Here is a 10,281-nt window from a genome sequence, read left to right as displayed (position 1 = left end):
AGTTCAAATCCCACACTCCATAGATATATTGATAGGGAATATAGATTATGAGCCCCATTGGGGACAGTGATGATATCTTTAAAGCCCCAGAGGTGGCTGGTAATCTAGGCAACAAGCAGTAAACTATAAAAAAAAATCTTGATTTTTTTTTAATAAGAGGTAAATTGCAAAGTTACTTTGGAATATCCCTTGAAGAGCATATCTCAGTCTGAGGGCAGCTTTCCCAGTGACTGTTGTGTGTTCTCTCCTCTGCAGGTAATGGATGTGATTCATCCTACATCCTGATTATTATTGCAGGGCTGCACCTTTAAGAGCCAAGTCCCTTCCTGGTTGCTGCATACTATCACCATACTGCTTCCCCAGCAAAAACACATTGCATTCAAGTCTGCCTATTACTATCTGTTACAACAGCTTCCTGACCTCCCCCTTCCCTTGCTCTGCAAGGCCCCAGCCCTGGAGATCAAATGTGATCCATCCCTGCTCATAACTTCACAGCAGATGAGGATCCACCATGCAGGATGCCCTGTGACCTCCATCTGCAGGGAGCAGAGCTCCAGCCTGGGCAAGGTAGGCTCCTCTCTACCCTCCATCTAGGCACTGCTGTAACCCCTTCTTGCCAGGATTGCTACCTGCCCCCCTTGGAGTTCCAAAACCCCAGAACCCCATGACATTGGGTTTGCACAATAGCTAAACAGGAGCTCCATTCCCCCCTCCCCACCCTGACTCCTCATTTGGAGGCTGGAATATGAAAACTTTCACCAACAGATTAGCTGCAGGCAGTTTGGCTTCAGCAAAAACTGCAGAGAATTAGGGCAGAAGAGGGGGCGATTATCTGGAGCCCCCCACAGTGCGGAGGAGCTGGCAGTCTGCTGGTAAGTGCCCCTGCCCCTTTATACCCTTCCCCTGCTCTCTGGTTACATTTGTCTTCTGTTTGTTTTGTAACATTTTAGAATGTTTGTGTTTGGAATGTTACAATGTAGCAACCTGGAGGCGAAACATTTAACTGTTTCTTGCCCTGGCAGTTGTGTTCTCCAGGAAAAAGTGGGGGCTCCATGATTTAAGAATAGCTTTCAGGTAGCTGAGTGCATCAGGCATTGTATTTTTGGCTTTTTTTGCACTTTTTCCAAAATTGCTGAAAAAAAAAAATATATATTTTCTGTAACTGTGACAAAAAAAGCAAAGTGTGGACACAGTTGAACTGTGCTGGATTTGGAAGCACTTTTTAGGATTGATCTCTATAGGTTCAGGGACTATGGGATCTGTGATCTATGTCAGCCACAACATTGCAATCGAAAACTTTTGCTGGGCAGCAAACTGCAAAGTAATTCCCAGTTGTACTGCTGAGTTATTAGGTAACATGGTGCATATATAACCGGGGGGATTTACTGATACCATATGGGAATTATTACAGCTAAAATAGCTGATCTCAGGTAAAGATTGATGTGTACTGTGAAGAAAGACAACTTCCAGCAATCCAAATGGCTCATTCTGGCTTTAGAAGATATGCAGGATGCCATATAGCATGTGTGTGTAATATGTATGTTTTGGGATTGTGGAGCCTACTGAAACAGACTAAGGGACCTTTTTAAATGCTTAGGAAGCCTCTGCAGGTGTTTTTTGTTAATTATTCTAATTTACTGAGATAATGACTTTTGTGCTTTCATTGGCTGTAAGCCATAATAATCAACATTAATAGAAATAAACACTTGAAATAGATCCCTCTGTGTGTAATGACTCTATATAATATAGGAGTGTCACTTTTTGTGTTGAAGAACTGAAATAAATTAACTTTTTGATGATGTTCTAATTTTGTGAGAAGCACTTGTATACAGTGCATTGTGAAAGTATTTGGCCCCCTTGAACTTTTCTACCTTTTGCCACATTTCTGGCTTCAAACATAAAGATATAAAATTCAAATTTTTTTGGGAAGAATCAACAACAAGTGGGACACAATCGTGAAGTGGAACGAAATTTATTGGATATTTTAAACTTTTTTAACAAATTAAAAACTGAAAAGTGGGGCGTGCAATATTATTCGGCCCCCTTGAGTTAATACTTTGTAGCGCCACCTTTTGCTGCGATTACAGCTGCAAGTCGCTTGGGGTATGTCTCCATCAGTTTTGCACATCGAGAGGCTGAAATTCTTGCCCATTCTTCCTTGCAAAACAGCTCGAGCTCATTGAGGTTGGATGGAGGGCGTTTGTGAACAGCAGTTTTCAGCTCTTTCCACAGATTCTCGATTGGATTCTGGTCTGGACTTTGACTTGGCCGTTCTAACACCTTTATTAACACGTTTATTTTTGAACCATTCCATTGTAGATTTTGCTTTATGTTTGGGATCATTGTCTTGTTGGAAGATAAATCTCCGTCCCAGTCTAAGGTCTTTTGCAGACTCCAACAGGTTTTCTTCCAGAATGGTCCTGTGTTTGGCTCCGTCCATCTTCCCATCAATTTTAACCATCTTCCCTGTCCCTGCTGAAGAAAAGCAGGCCCAAACCATGATGCTGACACCACCATGTTTGACAGTGGGGATGGTGTTTTGAGGGAGATGAGCTGTGTTGCTTTTATGCCAAACATATCGTTTTGCATTGTGGCCAAAAAGTTCAATTTTGGTTTCATCTGACCAGAGCACCTTATTCCACATGTTTTTGGTGTGTCTCCCAGGTGTCTTGTGGCAAACTTCAAACGAGACTTTTTGTGGATATCTTTGAGAAATGGCTTTCTTCTTGCCACTCTTCCATAAAGGCCAGATTTGTGCAGTGTATGACTGATTGTTGTCCTATGGACAGACTCTCCCACCTCAGCTGTAGATCTCTGCAGTTCATCCAGAGTGATCATGGGCCTTTTGGCTGCATCTCTGATCAGTCTTCTCCTTGTTCCAGATGAAAGTTTAGAGGGACGGCCGGGTCTTGGTAGATTTGCAGTGGTCTGATACTCCTTCCATTTCAATATGATCGCTTGCACAGTGCTCCTTGAGATGTTTAAAACTTGGGCAATCTCTGTGTATCCAAATCTGGGTTTAAACTTCGCCACAACAGTATCTCGGACCTGCCTGGTGTGTTCCTTGGTCTTCATGATGCTCTCTGCACTTGAAACAGAACCGAGGCTATGTGCCCACGTTGCGGAAATGAAGCAGAAAATTTCTGCTTCGTTTCTGCATGTCCTCTCCCGGAAAAACGCATGCGGAATTTCTCAAGCGTTTATCGCGCGTTTTCGACATGCGGAATTGCCTTGCGTTTGTTATTGCATTGCAAAGGCAATTATGCAGAAACGCAAAATTAAATGACATGCTGCGGATTTTTTTGCGCATCAAAAACGCTGCGGAAAAATCCGCAGCATGGGCATAGAACTTGCAGATTCTCATTGGGGACCATGGGGTGCAGTTTGACAAGCGTTTTACAAGCGTTTCCGCTGCGGAAATTCCGCATCAAATACGCTTGAAAAAACGCTACGTGGGCACGCACCCTTATAGACCATCACAGAGCAGGTGCATTTATACGGAGACTTGATTACACACAGGTGGATTCTATTTATCATTACCAGTCATTTAGGACAACATTGGATCCTTCAGAGATCCGCACTGAACTTCTGCACTGAAAGTAAAGGGGCGGAATAATATTGCACGCCCCACTTTTCAGTTTTTAATTTGTTAAAAAAGTTTAAAATATCCAATAATTTCGTTCCACTTCACGATTGTGTCCCACTTGTTGTTGATTCTTCCCCAAAAAATTTGAATTTTATATCTTTATGTTTGAAGACAGAAATGTGGCAAAAGGTAGAAAAGTTAAAGGGAGCCAAATACTTTCACAAGGCACTGTATATACATGTGTGTGTGTGTGTAATATATATGTGTATGTATGTATGTATATATATATATACACTGCTCAAAAAATAAAGGAAACACTCAAATAACACATCCTAGATCTGAATGAATGAAATATTCTCATTGAATACTTTGTTCTGTACAAAGTTGAATGTGCTGACAACAAAATCACACAAAAATCATCAATGGAAATCACATTTATTAACCAATGGAGGCCTGGATTTGGAGTCACCCCCAAAATTAAAGTGGAAAAACACACTACAGGCTGATCCAACTTTAATGTAATGTCCTTAAAACAAGTCAAAATGAGTCTCAATATTGTGTGTGGCCTCCACGTGCCTGTATGACCTCCCTACAATGCCTGGGCATGCTCCTGATGAGGCTGAGTATTGTGTGTGGCCTCCACGTGCCTGTATGACCTCCCTACAACGCCTGGGCATGCTCCTGATGAGGCTGAGTATTGTGTGTGGCCTCCACGTGCCTGTATGACCTCCCTACAACGCCTGGACATGCTCCTGATGAGGCTCAGTATTGTGTGTGGCCTCCACGTGCCTGTATGACCTCCCTACAACGCCTGGGCATGCTCCTGATGAGGTTGAGTATTGTGTGTGGCCTCCACGTGCCTGTATGACCTCCCTACAATGCCTGGGCATGCTCCTGATGAGGTTGCGGATGGTCTCCTGTGGGATCTCCTCCCAGACCTGGACTAAAGCATCCGCCAACTCCTGGACAGTCTGTGGTGCAACGTGACGTTGGTGGATGGAGCGAGACATGATGTCCCAGATGTGCTCAATCGGATTCAGGTCTGGGGAACGAGCGGCCAGTCCATAGCTTCAATTCCTTCATCTTGCAGGAACTGCTGACACACTCCAGCCACATGAGGTCTGGCATTGTCCTGCATTAGGAGGAACCCAGGGCCAACCGCACCAGCATATGGTCTCACAAGGGGTCTGAGGATCTCACCTCGGTACCTAATGGCAGTCAGGCTACCTCTGGCGAGCACAGGGAGGGCTGTGCGGCCCTCCAAAGAAATGCCACCCCACACCATTACTGACCCACTCCCAAACCGGTCATGCTGAAGGATGCTGCAGGCAGCAGATCGCTCTCCACGGCGTCTCCAGACTCTGTCACGTCTGTCACATGTGCTCAGTGTGAACCTGCTTTCATCTGTGAAGAGCACAGGGCGCGAGTGGTGACTTTGCCAATCCTGGTGTTCTGTGGCAAATGCCAAGCGTCCTGCACGGTGTTGGGCTGTGAGCACAACCCCCATCTGTGGACGTCGGGCCCTCATACCTCCCTCATGGAGTCGGTTTCTAACTGTTTGTGCAGACACATGCACATTTGTGGCCTGCTGGAGGTCATTTTGCAGGGCTCTGGCAGTGCTCCTCCTGTTCCTCCTTGCACAAAGGCGGAGGTAGCGGTCCTGCTGCTGGGTTGTTGCCCTCCTAGTCTCCTGGTGTACTGGCCTGTCTCCTGGTAGCGCCTCCAGCCTCTGGACACTACGCTGACAGACACAGCAAACCTTCTTGCCACGGCTCGCATTGATGTGCCATCCTGGATGAGCTGCACTACCTGAGCAACTTCTGTGGGTTGTAGAGTCCGTCTCATGCTACCACGAGTGTGAAAGCACAACCAACATTCAAAAGTGACCAAAACATCAGCCAGAAAGCATTGGTACTGAGATGTGGTCTGTGGTCCCCACCTACAGAACCACTCCTTTATTGAGGGTGTCTTGATAATTGCCAATAATTTCCATCTATCCTCTATTCCATTTGCACAACAGCATGTGAAATTGATTGTCAATCAGTGTTGCTTCCTAAGTGGACAGTTTGATTTCACAGAAGTTTGATTTACTTGGAGTTATATTCTGTTGTTTAAGTGTTCCTTTTATTTTTTTGAGCAGTGTGTGTAATATATCTATCTATCTATCTATCTATCTATAGATAGAACGTGTGTGTGCGTATGACCCATTATTGCAGTTACTTTGTGACAGATTAACACTTAACAAAACAAGAAGGATTCTGCCTATACAGGGGGCAGCACAAGTTCCTACTTCTTATTTAGTGACACCACATAGACATATTGGAGATTTTATACAAGGTTTGCTTAGGAGAAATATCATGTACTTCTCCAGCTTTGTGATAGTGTAATTTCAGCCTGTGTCCACTGGGGGCGCTATAATGAACTGATTGGGAATTGCTAGTTAAGCGATTTACAATGACAGCGGCTGCACAGATGTCTAATGTTCAGTTCTGCCATAGGAAAGGCTCTGCGGCCACAATCCGTGTGCTTTCCGATGACACATCCCGGGTAGTTGTCTGTATATTACAGGCCTGTGTACCATCTTATTAATTGGTTTCTGATTAAATTGACTGTAACGTGTAATTATATGCATGTGGAAATTAGATTGCAAGCTCTGGGGCTGGCAGTATTCTGTGTAATAACCAGTGTAATGCTTAATTTAATCTCTATCACTTATTGTATCATTAGTTAAAGGGGTCCTCCGGGGAATATATGTCAGCTCTCATGCTTGCTCTGACATCATAGACATACTCAAAAAGTTTGGCACAGATAGCAATTGTCTAAGTGCTTTACTTAAAGGGGAACTCCAGCAGGAAGGCATGAGATCCCTTGCTCCAAGAACTGCAGCGTTGGAGGTAATGGGGGGCTCAGTCATAATTGTGTCGCTGCGCAGCTGGAATGGAAGTGTTTTGTGTCCCTCTAGATATGAGAAGAACATACTGACTTCTCCTTGCCAGAAAATGACATCTTAAGGAATTATTAGGATCAATAACTAATTTGGAGAATTTCCGGGCTGGGTCTCCTCCACATTTACACTCTGCAGATGTAGGAGCTGCGCAGGGATGAAACGGTTGGATTTTCCATTCTGATTAATGATTACATGGATGATTCCTGCCAGGTTCCTACTATGGTCCATTTATCCCACTACACGCCCCGAGGACTATCCGAGGAATGCGCTGAAGACCAGAAATACTTCTATTTCACATTCTGGCACGTTGGAGGGTGCGGGCTGCTGTCCTCAGAGGCCCATTGTTTGGATATTTGGGAATTGGAGGCTACGATTGGAGGTTATATTGGACTTGTTGACAGCGCGGGGTGGAGGCGGCCAAAATGTGGACTGACTTGTTACTGGCTGTTCAGGTTGAGAAATAGATGGACTTCCAACATCACTTCTTGTTTATAAGTTAATATTTTCCAGATGTTTGTATCTGTAGGTGTAGATGGGGGTCTATCATCAAGCTGCCCTCCACGGGCTGGTTCTAGTGGCGAAGGGGTCACATTGAGATCGCGGGTCCTGACAATGGCACCCAAGATCGCGGGTCCTGCCTATGGCACCCAAGATCGCTGGTCCTGCTGATGGCACCCAAGATCGCTGGTCCTGCTGATGGCACCCAAGATAGCGGGTCCTGCCGATGGCACCCAAGATCGCGGGTCCTGCCGATGGGTATCTTTACTTCTTGAAGATGAATATTTTGAACATGAAGACAAAGGTTGGTCTCTGGTCATGTGTGTGTGTGTAAATGCAGTAGCCTAATGCCGGATGGCTACATAGTTGGCTATTATATCTGTAGCAGTGATCTCTGGAGAGTACTGGGGCCTGGCAGCACACATCATTAAAAACAGCAAAGTCTGTGTGTTTCCTGGCTAAATGATTGCGGACCACTTCCACCACCTCTGCTGTGTGGGCTGAAGCTTCATCACCCCTGCTTGCAAGTGTGGCCAGAGACAACCAAAACTGAGCCGAGCCTACAGTGTGCCCGCCAATGTTTGCAAGTTGCAATACTGTAAGCTATGATTTGATGCCCATCGTGACAATCTCTGTACAACACTGCGGAATATGTTACTGCTATATAAGCAACAGGAAATAGTAATAACAGACAAGCGCCTGTGCCAGTGGACTGTAGCGGTGGGGCGCCTATGCCGGCGGACTGTAGCGGCGGGGCGCCTGTGCCGGGGGACTGTAGCGGCGGGCCGCCTGAGCCGGCGAACTGTAGCGGCGGGGCGCCTGAGCCGGCGGACTGTAGCGGCGGGGCGCCTGAGCCGGCGGACTGTAGCGGCGGGGCGCCTGAGCCGGCGGACTGTAGCGGCGGGGCGCCTGAGCCGGCGGACTGCAGCGGCGGGGCGCCTGAGCTGGCGGACTGCAGCGGCGGGGCGCCTGAGCCGGCGGACTGCAGCGGCGGGGCGCCTGTGCCGGCGGACTGTAGCGGCGGGGCGCCTGTGCCGGCGGACTGTAGTGGCACTAGTTGGAAAAACTCTTTGTGGTATTATGCCCAGCTTTACATTACCAGGTTGTGTTTGGGAGGTGAAGAGCTTCTGGTTGACATGGGTATGACATTTATATGGTCCTCTCCGACCTCCTACCCTGGTTGTGCCATCTTTCTCCATCTGTGGCTTTCTCACCAGGGTTGTATGGATCTGATATGACACTTCTAGCATCCCTGCGGGGGAGGATCCTGCTGCAGAGAAGGCATTCTCAGGAATGTTCCCTTTTGACATCTTGACCTTATTAAACAGGTCTTCAAAGAGAATAGAGCCTACTAGGAGACTCCTCGGGGCGGGAGAGGCTGGAGACAGCCTGAGGGATTTGGCGCTTTTAGGACAAGGACCTTGGCAGCCGAAATGGAGGATCATAAAGTTTCCTACTACAATAAGACTAAAGAGTAAAGGAAGTAATCCGAGTACAGAGAACAATACTTCACAAGATGTGAGCTTTCTCTTCAGCCATTTGTACCCATATTGCTTTTTACTCTCCTACAAAGCCCTTTAACCATTTCCAGCACAGTCGGAGAATACAATATTTCTGCCAGTGCAGAATAGGATCAGATATGTTTTGGCCTTTTCCTTCCTTCGGCTGACATCTCAGAATTTACTTACCTTCGTTCTAGGACTTGATGTTGCCTATTTGGACTATATAACGTTCAATACGGTCAGGAGCCAATAGAAGACAATACAAATGTGTGAGTCCTTATAGGACCGGCAAAAATGGGTTCCAGTCTAGGATGACTGTGATACATGGTTGTGTCCAGTCTGCCAGAACGGGGGTGATCTTTACAATCTAAGATAATATGGAAATGGGTTGCCTAATTGATTTCTTCACTCATTGACTTGCTTTATCATTTTTATCAGGGAAGGGAACCTGTCACCATGAAAATGCGGTCCCATCCGTGGGCACCATGTTGTAGAGCAGGAGGAGCTGAGCAGATTGATACATACTGATATGGGAAAATATTTAGTACAACTTGTCCTTTTTTTAGTTTTCGACTAATGAGTCCAGTGGGCGGTCTTACCTAGCGAGTAGAACCACCCATTGGACTCTTGGAAGTTTAAAATTGAAATGAAACAAATTACAAGTCTTTCGAAATATTTTTCCCATGATATGATATATCGGCTTACTCAGCTCCTCCTGCTCTACAACATGGTGCCCATAGATCAGGCAAGGGTTCCCTCGCCTGACGAAAAATATACAGCAGGTCAGTTACTTGACAGAAAGTGTGAAAGCAGCTTTTTTTAGTGACCATGCGGAATAGAAATTCTTTCTTATAGTCCTGATATCTTGGAAGGTGTTCCCTTTTAAATATGAGTTGTCCGCTTGTAAAAAAATGTGAGTTGATGTTGGGACAAGAGGCAAATTGACCTGTATTCTTTTTTTGTGTTTATGGACGGTGTTCATGTTGATGACCCACAGGGGCTATAATGACCCCTATATTGAGTCTTTCAGGGAACTATTTTAGCATGCTGAAATACTTTTGTTTTTACGCTGTCACAAGAAAAATATCAAACCTCCTGATGCTTTCATTCCAGGAACGCTTGTGAGTTTACGGCATTTCCAGTGGAAATAATGTCATTTTGGGCTTTTATGGCTGGACAGTGCGACATTTATCTCCGCAGTGAATGGAGTTTTTAGCATTCTGTGGATTACACAACGTGTTTATGTTGCAGGATGAAAGGCTCGTTGTATCGATGCTGGTAACATCTGTTAGATAATCTTCCCTCCAGAAACCCCTAAAAAAATTCCCCATTGATCAAAACCAGAAGGGCCGGTGATGGAAATAGCAGAGAGCTTATCCAGATGTCTACAGTCCACTCAGATTATTCAGGCCTGTCAGGAGCTACAGTGGGTGCAGAGGTAGCAGCCACACCCAAGCCAAACCAGCCAAAACTGCTATTTCCGAGCCCCCCCATGGGCTTGGGTGCGACGCAGCCAAACCTGTGATTACTGTGGGACCAGTCAACCTTCCAATATATAAAGGGGGTTTGCTAATTTTAGAAATATTGGGGGAAAAAGAAGGACTGGGCATGTTGAACTTTAATATGCCTAATCCTTTAATTTACAAGGAAGATAAGATGATACAAGAGGTGTCTGGTCTAGAAGCCGCTTATTCCCCTCTACCTGTTATGAACACATGCATGTGTATAGGAATGGGTTCCAGAGGAAT

At 45.7% G+C, this 10,281-nt stretch overlaps 1 protein-coding gene across 8 annotated transcripts in view; it reads left to right on the top strand.

Moving 5' to 3' along the window:
- The first annotated feature begins 319 nt into the window (after positions 1-319).
- Positions 320-10,281, top strand: part of LOC141154049 (death-associated protein kinase 2-like) — an 80,869-nt gene continuing 70,907 nt past the window's right edge. For 5 of the 8 annotated variants that reach the window (XM_073639465.1, XM_073639455.1, XM_073639466.1 and 2 more), the window contains exon 1: positions 320-567. The gene's annotated coding sequence lies outside the window, so the exon portion shown is untranslated. Of the gene's footprint in view, positions 568-639; positions 873-10,281 lie in introns of those variants that run through there. The other 3 variants (XM_073639456.1, XM_073639460.1, XM_073639461.1) reach the window with 1 other exon arrangement.

This window comes from Phyllobates terribilis, unplaced genomic scaffold (genome assembly GCF_046119375.1).
Source record: "Phyllobates terribilis strain yellow unplaced genomic scaffold, ASM4611937v1 Scaffold_7__3_contigs__length_470593459, whole genome shotgun sequence".
Classification (NCBI taxonomy): Eukaryota; Metazoa; Chordata; class Amphibia; order Anura; family Dendrobatidae; genus Phyllobates; species Phyllobates terribilis.
This window is presented reverse-complemented; position numbering and strand designations above follow the sequence as displayed.